General features: G+C 39.3%; 1 protein-coding gene across 7 annotated transcripts in view; it reads right to left on the bottom strand.

The window, feature by feature from the left end:
- The window catches only part of LOC147016548 (palmitoyltransferase ZDHHC1-like), a 129,978-nt gene that overhangs the window by 71,903 nt on the left and 48,714 nt on the right, over positions 1-9,361 (bottom strand). The window lies entirely within an intron of this gene.

Below are 9,361 nucleotides of genomic sequence, written 5' to 3'. Positions count from 1 at the left end.
ATTACTTTAAAAATTCTAGTCGGCAGATACGGATCCAGTTCTTCACCAAAATCGAATTAGTTCATCCTTGGGGTTTTGTCAACTTGTCCACAAAATTTCATCTGAATCGATCCATAACTTTTTGAGATATTCTGCACAGAAAAACAAACAAACAAACAAGAAGACATCAAGCAGAGCACAATACTTGCAAAATCCATAAAACAAATTGACTTCAAAGAGAATTGGTGGTTAAATTAAATAACCATAGATGCAACTCCTCTTCAAATTTCAAGTCAGTCTGATTAAAATTGACAATTTTAGAAATTTGGCCTCTGTTGACCTTTTGGTTTAAGTTGACCTCAAAAATAATTGGCTGGTTGAATTCAGTGACCTGAAATATAAATCCTCTTCAAATTTCAAGTCGATTGGACGAAAATTGAGGATTTTAGAAACACCACCTTTGTTGTTGACATGATCATTTAGTCGATATTGACCTCAAAAATAATTGGCTGGTTGAATTCATTGACCTGAAATATAAATCCTGTTCAAATTTCAAGTCAATTGGATGAAAATTGAGGATTTTAGAAATCACACCTAAGTTGTTGACCTTTGGCCTATGTTGACCTTTTGGTCCATGTTTACCTACAACATAATTATATGGTTGAATTCAGTGACCTGAAATACTAGTCCTCATCAAATTTCAAGTCAATTGGACGAAAATTGAGGATTTTAGAAATACTGCCTTAGTTGTTGACCTTGGACATATATTGAACTTTTGGTCGATGTTGACCTCAAGAATAATTATTGGTTGGTTGAATTCAGTGACCTGAAAAAAAATCTTCAAATTTCAAGTCAATCGGATGAAAATTGAGGATTTTAGAAATTCGGCCTATTTTGGCCTTTTGGCCTTAGTGGACCTCCCAAATAATTGATGGTTGAATTCAGTGACCTGAAATATAAATCCTCTTGAAATTGCAAGTCAATTGGATGAAAATTGAGGATTTTAGAAATGCCACCTTAGTTGTTGACCTTGGGCATATGTTGACCTTTTGGTCAATGTTGACATGAAATATAATTGGCTGGTTGAATTCAGTGACCTGAAATAGAAATCCTTTTAAAGTTTCAAGTCATTCAGATGAAAATTGAGGATTTTAGAAATCCTACCTAAGTTATTGACCTTTGGCCTAGGTTGACCTCAAAAATAATTGGCTACTTGAATTCAGTGACCTGAAATACAAGTCCTCTTTAAATTTCACGTTAATTGGAGGAAAATTGAGGATTTTAGAAATACCACCTTTGTTGTTGACCTTTGGCCGATGTTTACCTCCAAAGTAATTGGCTAGTTGAATTCAGTGACCTGAATTACAAGTCATCTTCACATTTCAAGTCAAATGGACGAAAATTGAGGATTTTATAAATACCACCTTAGTTGTTGACCTTGGGCATATGTTGACCTTTTCACCGCAAAAATAATAGGCTTCTTCCATATGACAAACTCTACCATGTGTTTGTCATATGCGGTGAAGTTTTGCGAAGATTGGTTTGAAATTGTGACCTGCAGGCAAGAAAAAGACGCTAACAGACAAGCAGACAAACAGACAAACAGACAAACAGACAAACAGACAAACAGACAAACAGACAAACAGAATAACAAGAAGAAGAAATTGTGCAGAGCACGATACTTGCAAAATCCATAAAACGAATTTGACCTCAAAAATAATTGGTGGTTTTATTCAATGGCCAAATATGCAACTCCTCTTCAAATGTCAAGTCAATCGGATGAAAATTGACAATTTTAGAAATTCGGTCTATGTTGACCTTTTGGCTGATGTGGATCTCCAAAATAATTGGTGGTTGAATTCAGTGACCTGAAACAAGTCCTCTTCAAATTATAAGACAATCGGATGAAAATTTAGGATTTTAGAAATACCACCTCAGTTGTTGACCTTTTGGTTCATGCTGACCTCAAAATAATTGGCTAGTTCAATTCAGTGACCTGAAATGTAAATCGTCTTCAAATTTCAAGTCAATGACATGAAATTGAGGATTTTAGAAATCTCACCGAAGTTGTTGTTATTTGGCCTTTGTTGACCTTTGGGTCGATGTTGACTTCAAAAATAATTGGTTAGCTAAATTCATTAACCTGAAATATAAATTATCTTCAAATTTCAAGTCAATAGGATGAAAATTGACAATTTTAGAAATTCGGTCGATGTTGACCTTTTGGCCGAAGTGGACCTCAAAAATAATTGGTGGTTAAATTCAGTGACCTGATATGAAAATCTTCTTCAAATTCAAGTCAATTGGATTAAAATTGAGGATTTTAGAAATCTCACCTAAGTTGTTGACCTTTGGCCTATGTTGACCTTTTGACCTCAAAAAAACAATAGGCTTCTTCCATATGACGAACTCTACCATGTGGTGAAGTTTCGTGAAGATTGGTTTAAAATTGTGACCTGCAGGCAACAAACAGACACAAACAGACAAGCAGACAAACAGACAGGCAGACAGACAGGCAGACAGACAGGCAGACAGACAGGCAGATAGACAGACAGGCAGACAGACAGAGACAGAATAACGAAAAGATGATGTCATGTGGAGCACGATACTTGCAAAATCCATGAAACAAATTTGACCTCAAAAATAATTGGTGGTTGAATTCAGTGACCTGATATGCAAATCCTCTTCAAATTTCAAGTCCATGGGATGAAAATTGAGGATTTTAGAAATACCACCTTCATTGTTGACCTTGGGCCTATGTTGACCTTTTGGTCCATGTTGACCTCAAAAATAATTGGCTGGTTGAATTCAGTGACCTGAAAAAAAATCCTCCTCAAATTTCAAGTCAATCGTGTAAAAATTGAGGATTTTAGAAATCACACATAAGTTGTTAACCTTAGGCCTATGTTGACCTTTTGGTCGAGGTTGACCTCAAAAATAATTGGCTAGTTGAATTCAGTGACCTGAAATATAAATAGTCTTCAAATTTCATGTCAATGGGATGAAAATTGCCAATTTTAGAAATTAGGCCTGTGTTGACCTTTTGGCCATTGTGGATCTCACAAGCAATTGTTGGTTGAAATCAGTGACCTTATATGAAAATCCTCTTCAAATTTCACGTCAATGGGATGAAAATTGAGCATTTTAGAAATACAACCTAAGTTGTTGACCCTGAGCGTTTTTTCACCTTTTGGCCAAATTTGACCTTAAAAATAATTGGTGGTTCAATTCAGTGATCTAAAATGAAAATCTTCAAATTTCAATTCAATCGGAGGAAAATTGAGGATTTTATAAATACCACTTTTGTCCACTGACAAAAAAACCCTTAGTTGTTGACCTTGGCCCTATGTTGACCTTTTGGTCGATGTTTACCTCAAAAGTAATTAGCTGGTTGAATTCAGAGACCTGCAATGTAAATCGTCTTCAAATTTCAAGTCATTCGGATGAAAATTGAGGATTTTAGAAATCTTACCTAAGTTTTTGACCTTTGGCCTTTGTTGACCTTTTCATCCATGTTGACCTCCAAAATAATTGGGTAGTTTAATTTAGTGACCTGAAATAAAAGTCCTCTTCAAATTTCAAGTCAACTGGTCGAAAATTGAGGATTTTAGAAAGACCACATTAGTTGTTGACCTTTTGATTGATGTTGACCTCAAAAATAATTGGAATTCAGTGACTGGAATCCAGGAATCCAATAATTGGAATCCTGTTGTTTGAATCCAGTGACCTAAAAAAAAAATCCTCTTCATATTTCAAGTCAATCAGATAAAGAGGATTTTAGAAATGTCACCTAAGTTGTTGACCTTTGGCCTATGTTAACCTTTTGACCTCAAAAACAATCTGCTTCTTCCATATGACAAACTCCACCATGTGGTGAAGTTTTGTGAAGATCGGTTTAAAATTGTGACCTGCAGACGACAAACAGACACAAACAGACAAACAGACAAGCAGACAAACAGACAGAAGACATTGTGCAGAGCACGATACTTGCAAAATCCATCAAACAAATTTGACCTCAAAAAGAATTCGCTTGTTGAATTCAGTGACCTGAAATATAAATCCTCTTCAAATTTCAAGTCAATCGCATGAAAATTGAGGATTTTAGAAATCACTCCTACGTTGTTGACTTTGGGCCGATGTTGACCTTTTGGTCGAGGTTGACCTCAAAAAGAATTGGCGAGTTGCATTCAGTGACCAAGCCTGGTGTTGGCACAGTGGTTAGGGCAGTGGCTTGGGACCCAAAAGGTCCTGAGTTCAAGCCCCGTTGGGACACTGAATTAATATATATATATATATATATATATATATATATATGTATATATATATATATATATATATGTATATTGTGTGTATATATATATATATATATATATATATATGTATATTGTGTGTATATATATATATATATATATATATATATATATATATATATATATATATATATATATATATATATATATATATTGTGTATATATATATATACATATATATATATATATATATATATATATATATATATGTATATTGTGTGTATATATATATATATATATATATATATATATATATATATATATATATATATATATATATATATATATATATATATATATATATATATATATATATATATATATATATATATATATATATATATACCAAGTCGAAAACACCAGGGGGTTGACTCAGCCTGCCATCCTTCTGAGGTCGGCAAAATGAGTACCAGTGGACTGGGCCCGGTATATGCCCCGGTTAGAATAGGTGTACCATATCCCTGTGTGTCGTAAGAGGCGACCAGGGTTGCGTCAGGAAGGGCATCCGGCATAAAAACCTATGCCAAATCATTATGCGGACAACAAAACGAATCTCCATACCGGATCGGTCGAGGCCCGGGTTACCAACGACCGCCACCGGTACCGGTGGTCAGCAGGGTACCAGTGGAAATTGTGCTACTGCTGGGCGAAGGAGGAGAAGGAGACGGGGAAGGCGAGTCCGGAGGCAGTGGGAGAGGGGGAAGGGAAGAAGTGTGCAGGTGAGAGTTGGAACTCTGAATGTTGGGACGATGACTGGCAAAGGGCGAGAGTTGGCTGATATGATGGAGAGAAGAAAGGTGGACATACTGTGTGTACAACGACAAAGTGGATGGGGAGTAAGGCTCGGAGCATTGGAGGTGGTTTCAAACTGTTCTACCATGGTGTGGATGGGAGGAGAAATGGTGTCGGGGTAATCCTGAAGGAAGATTATGTCAAGAGGGTATTGCAGGTGAGGAGAGTGTCTGACCGAGTGATGAGTGTGAAGTTGGAAATTGAAGGGGTGATGATGAATGTCATCAGTGCATATGCCCCACATATGGGGTGTGAGATGGAGTATAAAGAAGATTTCTGGAGTGAGTTAGATGAAGTGGTGGAGAGTGTATCCAAGGATGAAAGAGTGGTGATTGGAGCAGATTTCAATGGGCATGTTGGGGAAGGGAATAAAGAGGATGAGGAGGTGATGGGTAGGGACGGTCTCAACAAGAGAAATGTGGAAGGGCAAATGGTGGTAGAGTTTGCAAAAAGAATGGAAATGTCAGTGGTAAATACATATTTCAAGAAGGAGGAACACAGGGTGACATGCAAGAGTGGAGGAAAGTGCACACAGGTGGATTACATCTTAAGCAGGAGATGCAACCTGAAAGAGATTAGTGACTGTAAGGTGGTGGCCGGGGAGAGTGTAGCTCGACAGCATCGATTGGTGGTCTGTAGGATGACTTTAGAGGTGAGGTTGAGGAAGAGAGTGAGGGCTGAACCATGGACCAGATGGTGGAAGCTGAAGGAGGAAGACTGTTGCGTGAAATTTAGGGAGGAGGTGAGACAGGCGTTGGATGGTGGTAAAGATGGGTGGGATGATTGGGCAACGACAGCAGAAGTTGTGAGGGAGATAACTAGGAAGGTACTTGGTGTGACATCTGGACAGAGGAAGGAAGATAAGGAGACTTGGTGGTGGAATGAGGAAGTACAGGAAAGTATAAGAAAGAAGGGGTTGGCGAAAAAGAAGTGGGATAGTCAGAGAGATGAAGAAAGTAGGCAGGAGTACAAGGAGTGGCGGCGAAAGGCAAAAAGAGAGGTAGCAAAGGCCAAGGAAAAGGCATATGACGAGTTGTATGAGAAGTTGGATACAAAAGAAGGGGAAAAGGATTTATACCGATTGGCAAGACAGAGGGACCGAGCTGGGAAGGATGTGCTGCAGGTTCGGGTGATAAAGGACGCAAATGGGAATGTGCTGACGAGCGAGGAGAGTGTGTTGAGAAGGTGGATGGAGTACTTTGATGAGCTGATGAATGAAGAAAATGAGAGAGAGAGAAGGTTGGAAGAGGTGGAGATAGTGAATCTGGAAGTGGGGTGGATCAGTAAGGATGAAGTGAGGACTGCTATGAAGAAAATGAAAAGTGGAAAGGCGGTTGGCCCAGATGGTATACCAGTGGAGGCATGGAAGTGCTTTAGAGAGATGGCAGTGGGGTTGTTAACCAGATTGTTTAATAAAGTCTTGGAAAGTGAGAGGATGCCGGAGGAGTGGAGATTAAGTGTACTGGTTCCGATTTTCAAGAATAAGGGTGATGTGCAGAGCTGTGGAAATTACAGAGGGATAAAGTTGTTAAGCCACACCATGAAGTTGTGGGAAAGAGTAGTGGAAGCTAGGTTGAGAGGAGAGGTGATGATCTGTGAGCAGCAATATGGGTTTATGCCAGGAAAGAGCACCACTGATGCGATGTTTGCTTTGAGAATGTTGATGGAGAAGTATAGGGAAGGCCAGAAGGAGTTACATTGTGTGTTTGTGGATTTAGAGAAAGCTTATGATAGGGTGCCAAGAGAGGAGTTGTGACATTGTATGAGGAAGTCGGGAGTGGTGGAGAAGTATGTGAGGATCGTGCAGGATATGTATGAGGACAGTGTGACAGCAGTGAGGTGTGCAGTAGGAATGATGGACCGGTTTAAGGTAAAAGTGGGATTGCACCAAGGATCGACTCTGAGCCTTTTCCTGTTTGCAATGGTGATGGACAGGTTGACGGACGAGATCAGACTGGAGTCCCCATGGACTATGATGTTCGCGAATGACATCATGATCTGCAGGGAGAGTAGGGAGCAGGCTGAGCCGAGCCTCGAGAGGTGGAGGTACGCACTGGAGAGAAGGGGAATGATAGCCAGTCGGAGTAAGACGGAGTACATGTGTGTAAATGAGAGGGAGGGTGGTGGTATGGTGCGGTTGTAAGGAGTTGAGGTGGGGAAGGTGGATGGGTTTAAATACTTGGGATCAACTGTCCAAAGTAATGGCGAGTGTGGGAGAGAAGTGAAAAAGAGATTGCAGGCAGGATGGAGTGGGTGGAGAAGAGTTGCAGGAGTGATTTGTGACAGAAGGGTAGCTGCAAGAGTGAAGGGGAAAGTATATAAGACGGTAGTGAGACCAGCTATGTTGTATGGTTTGGAGGCGGTGGCACTAACAAAAAGACAGGAAGCGGAGCTGGAGGTGGCAGAGTTAAAGATGCTGCGATTCTCGTTGGGAGTGACGAGGATGGACAGGATAAGGAATGAGTATATTAGAGGGACAGCGCAGGTAGGACGGTTTGGAGACAAAGTGAGAGAGGCGAGATTGAGATGGTTTGGACATGTGCTCAGGAGGGAAGCGGAGTATATCGGGAGAATGAATGTTGAATGTTGAATGTTGTTGTTGAAGGATGTTGAAGATGGAGCCGCCAGGCAGGAGGAGAAGAGGAAGGCCAAAGAAGAGGTTCATGGATACGGTGAGGGCGGACATGCGGGTGGTTGGAGTGTCAATGGAAGATGTGGAGGATAGAGCGAAATGGAGACGGTTGATCCGCTGTGGCAACCCCTAACGGGAGTGAGCCGAAAGAAGAAGAAGAAGAAGAAGAAGAAGAAGAAGAAGAAGAAGAAGAACAAGAAGAAGAAAAAGAAGAAGAAGAAAAAGAAGAAGAAGAAGAAGAAGAAGAAGAAGAAGAAGAAGAAGAAGAAGAAGAAGAAGAAGAAGAAGAAGAAGAAGAAGAAGAAGAAGAAGAAGAAGAAGAAGAGTTGCATTCAGTGACCTGAAATATTAATTGTCTTTAAATTTCAAGTCAATGGTATGAAAATTGAGGATTTTAGAAATCACATCGAAGTTGTTGACTTTGGGCTGATGTTGACCTTTTCGCCAATGTGGACCTCACATGTAATTGGTGGTTGAATTCAGTGACCTGATATGAAAATCCTTTTAAATTTCAAGTCAATCAGATGAAAATTGAGGATTTTAGAAATACAGCCCTCGTTGTTGACCTTGGGCCTATGTTGACCTTTTGTTCGATGTTGACCTCAAACACAACTGGTAGTTAAATTCAGTGATCTGAAATATAAATCCTCAAATTTCAAGTCAATCAGATGAAAATTGAGGATTTTAGAAATACCGCATTTAGTTCTTGACCTTGGGCCTATGTTGACCTTTTGGTTTCTGTTGACCTCAAAAATAATTGGTTCGTTCAATGCAGTGACCTGAAATATAAATCCTCTTCAAATTTCAAGTCAATCAGATGAAAATTGAGGATTTTAGAAATCTCATCAAAGTTTTTGACCTTTGGCCTGTGTTGACCTTTAAAATTGTAACTTGTTGGCGACAAACAGACTGACAAAGAGACAGAATAACAAAATCGACTGAACAATATAGTTGAAAAATCTTCGATTTTGCAAGTAATAAGAAGACAGAAAGGGGTGAAAACAACCTCCTTCACCTTCGTGGTGAGGGAATTATGTCCTGAAGCTCACCCATCCCCCACTCCCTCCCCTCCCAAATGATCATAATGGACACAAGTTACATTTTGATCAAACATGAGGACTTTGGTACCGTACTCACCTTTCACTAACATTGTTGAATTTCCGGCGAGAATGATGCTCAATGTTTGGTTGAGTGGCAGTGGTTCATTACATCTGAGAATGCTCAACATCATTTAACAATCCACAGCCATCATTTAAACACACAACTACATGAATGACACATCAGCAAATTGTGCAGACAATGTCCTGTGAATTTCAGCATTGTATGTTCTCATTCACAAGGAACTTAACACACCTGTGTTCCACAAAACATGTAACCTTGTTGGTCACCATTGCCATGTCTTGTTATACTTGTAATTATCTGTTATTGCACAAAATTCCAGCAATGCACCATTATCCTAACGTTTTACAAGAAAAGCTTTATGTCAACAACGAACAACCCTCACAATTCAAGTCACAACTTTTAAGACGACACTTGTCTGCGCAAAGCCCTTTTTGATTCATTATTATTCATTTAAATAAAAGGAACTGCACCTTTAATGTCGCTAACATTTTCAAACCAATTAAAACTGTGTCAATTATAAGGCAAC

This window comes from Eptatretus burgeri, chromosome 11 (assembly GCF_056783735.1).
Source record: "Eptatretus burgeri isolate ZD-2024b chromosome 11, Ebu_testis_v1, whole genome shotgun sequence".
Classification (NCBI taxonomy): domain Eukaryota; kingdom Metazoa; phylum Chordata; class Myxini; order Myxiniformes; family Myxinidae; genus Eptatretus; species Eptatretus burgeri.
Note: the sequence above shows the minus strand (reverse complement) of the source record. Positions and strands in the feature narration are given on the sequence as shown.